Genomic DNA, 9,110 nt, shown 5'->3' with positions numbered 1-9,110 from the left:
TTAATGCACTTGTATTATATGTATGTAGATTAGAAGCCTACATGTGTATACTAACTGTAATTTGAATAATTATTAAAATATGTAGATTATTATATATTCCAATAACAATATATTAAATAATTAATTTCAAACATAATCGAAATTTAAATGTATTTGCGAATTACTACATTACCGAGAAATCCGATTTCACCTGCGATAAATCAATAACTAAAGGCGCCAGAGACTTTACACTCTGGATGATATGTCAAAAATGGCTTATATCGAGTCAATACTTCTCTAAGCCCCTATATCACTAATATAAAGATTTTTGAACTTCTGGATGATTTTATATCTCATATATCGGCCAATGTGAGAGAGAGCGTATTTTTTACTAAGAGTGTACATTTGTACCTAAATTTTATAAAATCGGGTGAAAACTTGCCCTACATCCCATATAAGTAACAAACTTTGTACACCTGAAGGCTCTTTCCTTGGTTTTGATCAAGTTTCAAGAGAATGTACGGTTACACCTGAACTTAGCATTTCCTTACTTCTTTCATAAATACAATTTTGTTGTATGTTGCAGAAAAATGTTCGATTTCCATGCAAAATTACATGACTGCCTAAAAGTAGACTTCAGACAATACTTTGAATAGCAATGCACAATTAGGCAGCAGCTGAATGCCGGAAAAAGCGAACACAGTTTGCCTAAAGTATTCGCCAACAGATAGCGCTAAGCCCAGTTGGTTATTAACGGCTGTACTTATTTAAATTAAAGCGGGAAGAGAATATCTGTTGAAGGAGTTAGCATGAAACTCATATGCCATGTGCATAACAAAGCGATATGTGATCACGCGTACACAGAAGCTTTGTGTAGTTTTGTGTAGTTTTGGGAATTCTGATAGCGCTTAAGGCAGGATTTAACCGACAGTTGACTGCAGACATTTTGTAAGTGTTGTTGTTGTAATGAAATAAAATATATATACCAAAATATTTTTCTTTAAAGTTAAAGTATCGTCTGCTATGGTGTGATTATCCATTAAATCATATGTGGTATCATACCAGAACTGACAACACTCTAACTTTAAACAAAAATATTTTTGTAAATATTTTATTGGAACTTTTAAAAAAAAATTTGTTGAAACGGTGGAGAGTTTCCCACGAAAAAAATGTCAAAATCGAGTGCGAATTTAATTAAAAGTTATAGATAAGCGCTGAACCCAACACATATGCGCTGAGGAAGTGAAATACCAGTGCAGTGCGGCATTGCGGTGTTGCGGAGGTGCGTGGCGCTCGATTCGATGATTGCGACTAAATAAATGCAATTAGAGCCTTCACTTAGCATTGATCTCAATTCCGTTGTCAGGCCGTTGCATCACACTTCAGGAATGAGCGTCAATAAAATGCTAAATGAGCTAACATATTTACATCTGTATGTATGTGCAATTTTATGTAAATACAATACATTGTATCATTATAATGCAAGTATGTATGTATATACGAATAGATATCGATATGTTGTAAGTACTTGTCAAATTAAACGCGCGAAGTCCATTCAAGTCAAGCATTTGCGTAAATTAGTATATATTTACTCTCCAGTGATCAGACATGGCCTAGACAAGCGTTTAAATGTCAGCGGCGCTTATATATGTATGTATACATATGTTTGTATCTTATTTATTTAGCCATCAATTGATATGTTTGCATTTGGGCGATAATTAAGTGCTGGAAACTTTCATTTCAATGGCTGAATGTCATTTACTGATTTTTATCAATATTTATTTGTCACTTGTAATGTCAATTAGCATTTCACATTGATAGATTTATAATGAATAAAATCGATAATAATTGATTTCTTCAATATATGTACATATTATGCATACATGAGAACACATAGTCACTTATATTAAGACGCTTGCAGCTCTACTAGACATTTGATGAAAGTTCTTCTGCGATTTGAGGTTGCGGCTCAACATTATGCGACAATTAAAGCATCACTCCTACTAATTAAAAGCCAAACTGCTGCGAGTTTGCAGCAGAGCTTTCATGAAAAGTATTTTCACAGCAGCAATACATTTAGAAGTTTGAAATTACAAAATAGAAACAAGATCTTAACTAAAAAGCGTTCAAAATTTTACACAAATTTAATCTCTCATGCGATTTGACTCAAGAATCTTATCGGATTGATTAAGGTCCTCAGTCCACATGTTACCGGCTATCATAGGAGTTAGGTTAGGTTAGAGGGCGGATCAGCAATCACACATAGACTGCGATATAGTCCTTTGTGAAGCAATAGAAAAGAAGAACTCCTCTGTTCGAACTTATAAACTAGCAAAACGCTTAGTAGGCAATACAAATTTGCACAAGCGTTTAATTTCCACTCCCGCCAGCTCGCTCGGATGTCTGAAGGTATGTGCTCCCAAGTGCTTAAGTCTTTACCTCCCAAACGCAGGACCGTCAAGAAGGAAACGTTGAGTTGTTCGCATCACATCTTCTTCCATATAACTTCTGCAAATGGCGTCTGGTAAGATTTCCAACCTTACAGCATGGACGCCAATAGTGCAATGGCCTGTTAATAGCCCCACAACCAGGGAGATACTAGCCTTAATGAGGTGCAGAGTTCTGTTAGGCATCTCCATAATCCAAGTGATCCGATATGAAGTCAAAGTGTGTGAGGATATTCGAATGCTCAGATATGTGTTCTTTTAAGAACCCAGATTCTCTGAGCCTAATAGCAACTTTTGCAGCCATACACCTTCAGACGATATCTACGGGCGCTGAGAAAGCGTTAAATGCCATGGTTAGTGTGGACATGCTGATGAGCGCCGCGCGTTGAACGCTCCCGAGTTTGATTCCAAGTGTGGTCTTTTCTAGAGCCCTCATAAGGACTCCATACCACAAAATGGACTTTACTATGGTATTGTAGAGCCAGAGGACCATTTTCGGTGAGAGACCCTACCTTTTGCCAATGGCTCCTCTACAACAGTATAAGGCAATAGATGCCTTTTTTGCTCTCTCTTCGATATTCGGCTTCCATGAAATTCCTATCCAGGATGAGCCTTAGATATTTCACTATATCCGCCGGCTGCAGACTGATGTCTCCCATTTGCGGCGGCGTGGCCACTGGCATCTTATATCTTCTAGTAAATAAATCATCTCGGTTTTAGTTGGATTGATGGCAAACCACTTCCGACCGCCCAGTTTGTTACAACGCTGAGATACTCCTGCGTCATCCTCAAGTTTTTTAAACAGGTCGTTAACAACCAGGATCCATAGAAGAGGATAGTGAACTCCATCTTGTAGGTGGATGCGTTGCCCCTTTCCATTTCAACCACTCTGTCCCACAGAAGACTGATAATGAGGTGTTTGACGTTTCATTCAACCCCAAGACCGTCCAGAGCGACTGCTTCCGGCAGGACGCTATTGAAAGCTCCCTCAATATCAAGCAAGGTCCCAACAGCGAAATTCTTAACCCTACTCCTATCATAATTTAAATAAATAAATAAAATTTCATAAATAACGATGGATTTTCAAACTGTTAACAGTTCAAGCCCGGCATAATATTCCCGCTGGCAAAAGTGATCGTTCTAAGTTGTACCAAGGTTCTCTGGTGAATACTTCAGCTACACTTGGTGTTTGTAAAAGCAGTAATTAGCGCTAATAATGCTCCTGCATCTTGGAGCAGCAGAAAAACCCTCTGATATTAGAAGTAACTGGAAATATCATAGAAATAGTATAAGTACAATGGAAAATAGTTCCACGCCATCGTGAGTAAAGTAAACTCCATTGAATGTAATGGAAATATCGTGCCCATTGTATTGAACAGACAATATGGTGGTTATAAGAGCTGCCGCTCCTCGTCAAAGCACGCCAAACTGTGCAGCATATTTCTGGCATAATAAAGTTTGTCATAAAGTCAGTTTATCAGTTAATGAGCAAATTAACTTCCATATATACTAACTAGTAACTGTAAGAGAATCTCGTTCAAGTTCTTATCAAAAGTATCAGTTATCAGATTATAGCGTTATACATATATCATGAGTAGCTAGATCTTTTTACAATAGCCTGCTTTTTTGTTTACTTTCCTGAAACAGCAAGCAGTTTTTTCAAGGTCTGAAAATGTAATTGCACAATTAATATAAACTCAAGCCACTGACAAGTGTATTCCAATTGTGTGGCCGTCGGTAATTAGCATTAATTAGGACTTTGGCATTTAAAATTTATTCTAAACAGCAAATTCATATGTCTCAAGTGGTAAAATTTAAATTCTCCAGACTATTAGCATTGTCTCAAGTGGCATGAAAGCGTAACTTAATTATCGCCTGCGAATTAAACTCGTATTTTGTGGATAGAAAGAGCAATCAAGCAGACGAATCCGGACGGACCCAGCCGGACGCAAGCGAAGCCATTATTAATAAATGTTTGGTAAATACAAGAGGAATTAGTTGTTGTAAATATTTATTTTAAGTGTGCATGTTGAAAAATTTTGGGACTTTTGATGGATCGAAAAAAGTTGTCAATTAATTTCAAGTGTTTCTAAAAAATAATTGAACGCTTTTTCTATTTTATTTCGTGTATTGAAAAAGAACTTAAGTTCAACGTTTATTAACACTTCTTTAAACTAAGATTAATAATTTTAGTTTTTTCCTCTTTTTATACTCTTGCAACATGTTGCTACAGAGTACTTTTGTAATAGGTTTGTTCGCCTAACGGTTGTATGTATGACCTAAAGCGTGGCCCCACACTCTAATAGGTGTAATGTACATACATACATATCTCTCAAACCATTTAAGTCAAAAACCAAAGTTTGCGGAAGATAAATCCTATAAGAACCTCTACCCGATAAATACTTCCTTTAACCACCACACCCCTAATATAAAGATTTTCACATTTCCGGGTGACTTTATAATTAAGAGATCGTGTTTTACTCATAACATGGAATCTTTTTGCCCGAAATGGGCTAAATTCGGCGAGAACTTGACCAAGTCCCCATATAACCAATATAAGGATTTTCGAATACCCGGTTGACTTTACTCCATACGATTCTCTTGGCAAGTTGCAATAATATAAAATATTCGGTTACACCCGAACATAACACTTTCTTACTGATTTGTATCATTTTTTTTTTTTTTTGGTGCAAGAAGTAATCGGCGCTTTATAGTGGATCATGTGTTGGTCACTCTAAAGCTACGATGGTTGCAGAATCAGGTTATGTTTATATGAATTTACATAAATCACAAACTAGATACTTCAAAGAAACTTAAGTTGAAGAGATTCCAAAGTGTTTTCAAGATAATTTTAAGATTAAAATCATAGTCAATATTGAAGAAAGAATCATCGAACTTAATATTTACTATAGAACATCTCTCAAATATCGATGCAACGTCTCGCTCGTTCCAAAAAAAAACATGTGAGATTGTTGGGATCAAAGGGATATCGTTTGAGCTTCAGAAGACCACAGCTTTCCGATGACAATACAAAGATGCCCGCATAATTTCTCCTCTACAATACTTTAAAAATAATATTTCGCAACACTTTATTTAAAACCTATCAATGACGACGTTATCCAATTAACTAGGCGTCGAGCAGGAAGACATAGCATGTTCTTTGACAATGAAGTCATTTTATAGTATAACTTTCTTATGATAAAGAAATGATTCCGTTTGAGATAAATTGAAAGTGTTTAATTAAAAAAATAAAATAAATAAAGATAAGATAATGAGTAGACGAGAATGAATGAGCGTTACTTATGCATACTGCGTTATAAATATTTCTGACATAGCTTGATCATCTAAATTGCTACAAATAACACATACTTCAATAATTAAACTCAAAATAATGACCTTAAATGCTACAGACATTTTATTATTTCAAGGCGAAGTGACTACTGTCTATCAAGTGCGTAGAGCGAAGGTCGTTCCAAATTGAAGGCTGAAGCAGCTAATTCGTGTAGATGTATTGCCATTCATATTTGTGCAATGCATTTTTTAGAATCTATTATTATATCCTGAACAGGGTATATTATGTCTGCCACGATGTTTGTAAAAGGAAACTGCGAAGATCTTCGTACTAAGTATATACGAATAAGTATGTATATAATAATCAGCGTCATGAGCTGAGGCGATTGTGCCATGTCCGTTTGTATATACATAAGTGCCTTGATATCGATTCCAAAAAACTTTGTCGGAATAGGCGATATCGAGCCTTTATAGCATCTAGCTGTCATATAATTCAAGTCCTTATATGGAAAGCTTTTTTATTTGACGAAGTATCTTTACAAAATTAGTCATGGATTAGTGTCCAAGGCATCGCTACATTTTCCAAAGAAATTGTACAGATCAGACTACTACAGCATATAGCTGCCATACAAACAGACCGATCAAATACAAGTCGTCGTAAGCTTTTTTATTTAACAAGATACTTTTATTACAAAGTAGGCATGGATTGTTATCCAAGGCAGCGCTACCCTCTCCGAACATATTTACCGAATTTTTCTAGTTGTGAAGAGTATTATAGCGTCGGTATAGGCGAAGTTAACTTAACTGAATGTTGAAAGCAAACATTCGGTCCAAAACCGTCGCTAACCGTTTCAGATGTTCAAACAATATTGGACGACATACCTTAAATTTGATAAAATCAAATTATAAATTTGTTAAAAATCGCTTATCTAATATTCCACTATAAAATAGTTGCAATTTATTACTATATTTAACAAAAAAATTCCATACTACATTATTAATGTGTGTTAATAACTTTAAAATAAACGTCTCTTAAGCATTTTTTAAACAAATTTAGCATAACAAATAAAATATAATGGAGATTAGAACCTTTATTTATATCGCCGCTTGTGTAAAATATTAGCCAGCTATTCACACTTAGCCACGATGCTTCTCAGCTTTCAAGTATCACTGCCAGGGCTATAAATAAACAGTGTGATATGAGATATTTACGGTGTGGCCATATCGCGCACCACTTCAATCAATTTACAATTCAAAAAAGATTAGCGATAAGTTGGCACTTTTTCATTAATTTTAAATTATAATTAGATTTAAGCTTTATTGGCGCTAAATTTTGAGCAGTAGCGCTGATTTCACGGCAATAACACTTGATTACAGTTAGCCAAAGTCAGTGCGCGCTGTAAATGTGACAAATTAATAATTAGATTGGGCCACAAGTGGGCAAATGACGTCAAAACACAAATGCGCGTTGTGTGGAGATATAAAAATATTAGAGAAGTCTAATCGGGAATTGATTAACGGTTGCCAACTGTAGAAATGTAGCCAAGTGCGGCTGTATACTTCTACTTTCTTTACAAAAAATTATAGTTTTTATATAGTATATATACATATACTATATAGTAAGTTTATAACTCCTCAAATCATAATAAATTTATTGAAATCAGAAAACGCTTTAAGGGGGGGGTAAAGTTTGTTTCGTCGAAAAAAGACCCTTTTTCGTGAATATTTTTAGAAAAAAATTATTGCTGTAGGTTTATTTTACTTATTATTATATGAAAGTACAACATTTGAAATACTTAAAAAAGTTTTATCGAAAAATAGCGAAATAACGGATTTATCGTCGATCTCTGTAGGCACCTCGAAAAAAAAGTTGTTGTGCTACCATACAGCATCACTGGATCATCGGAAACCAAAAAATTAAAATGCTTTCTTTAGTTTATGAGTTTATCTTTCAATTGACGTCGAGTTTTTTTTTAATTTTTCAATTTTTGGCACCTCCATTTTAACAAAATGACGATTTTGGACGAAAAAATCGACCTAAAATGCAAAACAAATTTTTGGAAACGACGTCATATCATATATAAATCAAAATTTCAAAACAATCGATTAGTTTTTTTTGGTCACCGACTTTAAAAATGACATATTTGGGAAAATAGATTCAAAGTTTTGTACACAAAAAAATTTATTCAACCTTGTACGCGTTAGTCAGATAAATAACCTCCTCAATATATAAAAATGCAAAACAACTTATTAAATTTAAATTGCAAGATACATAAAAAGTTCAGTTTTGTCAGACCAATATATAACAATTTTATAACCAATAACCATTTTATAACCAAAACTCAAATTTTATTTTAATATCAGTGGTTTCTATCATATCGTTTTTCCTTCGCCTGTAAACTTATGAAAAGTGATGTTACGTTAGTTTGCATTTTAGGTGACGATATACAGCCATTTCGATTCGTCAAAGCACACCTGCCTCTTAACCAGCAAATATCAAATATTTTATGCCCGCCAAAAATAGTTATGAAAATTTATTTTTATATATTATATGTAGGAATATGAGCAACTTATATTGATATACATATGTTTATTTACTAAATCAAATAATGAAGAATATTTACTTTCTTGATAAGTATACGCAATAAACTTCAAACTTAAGCGTAAAGCTGTCGAATAACTTTAATTTTAATGACAAGTGGCAGCTGAGTAGACAAATATTTGTCATTCAATTAAATATGAAATCTATTTTCCAAACTCACGAATTATTATACGTTTAATATTTGATTGATAAACCATTTCTTTGAAATAAACAATGACCTCTGCTGGAAGAATTGCTCGAAACGAAGCTAATATCTCTCAATTTAGTTAATTAAACGCATTTAATGTATGACATTTACTACCATTCAAAAATATAATTTACAAAAAATAAAACAAATAGGCCATTGGGATCAACCGCAATCACCTTTCTCACCCAATTGCCATCGTGAAATATTAAAATATTTTCTTTTTCCAGTTTTAACGGGTACCTGTCAGCTGCTGTCAAATGGCGTATGATTGGTGGGTACTTACCACACTTAATTGAAACAATTATCGCATGCTATAAAGTTGTATTGTAATTTGTAACAATTAAGATGTCTCATATGTGTATTATGCCGTTGACATTTATGCGATACTGTCATTAATTAGACATAGTAAACAAATTTCTACAGAAAGTGGCAGAATTCTTGCAATTTATTGTATATAAAGTATTGAATTACGTACATATGTATTAACAAAAAGATAAAAAAAAGTGTGCATTTTATTTTTAATAGGGTTGTTCCATTTAACATTTTTCTACTTTTTAGTAATAATAAATTATATTAGTGATGCTCTCTTCGTTTTACATATTTT

The sequence above is a fragment of the Bactrocera neohumeralis genome, chromosome 2 (genome assembly GCF_024586455.1).
Source record: "Bactrocera neohumeralis isolate Rockhampton chromosome 2, APGP_CSIRO_Bneo_wtdbg2-racon-allhic-juicebox.fasta_v2, whole genome shotgun sequence".
Classification (NCBI taxonomy): Eukaryota; Metazoa; Arthropoda; class Insecta; order Diptera; family Tephritidae; genus Bactrocera; species Bactrocera neohumeralis.
This window is presented reverse-complemented; position numbering follows the sequence as displayed.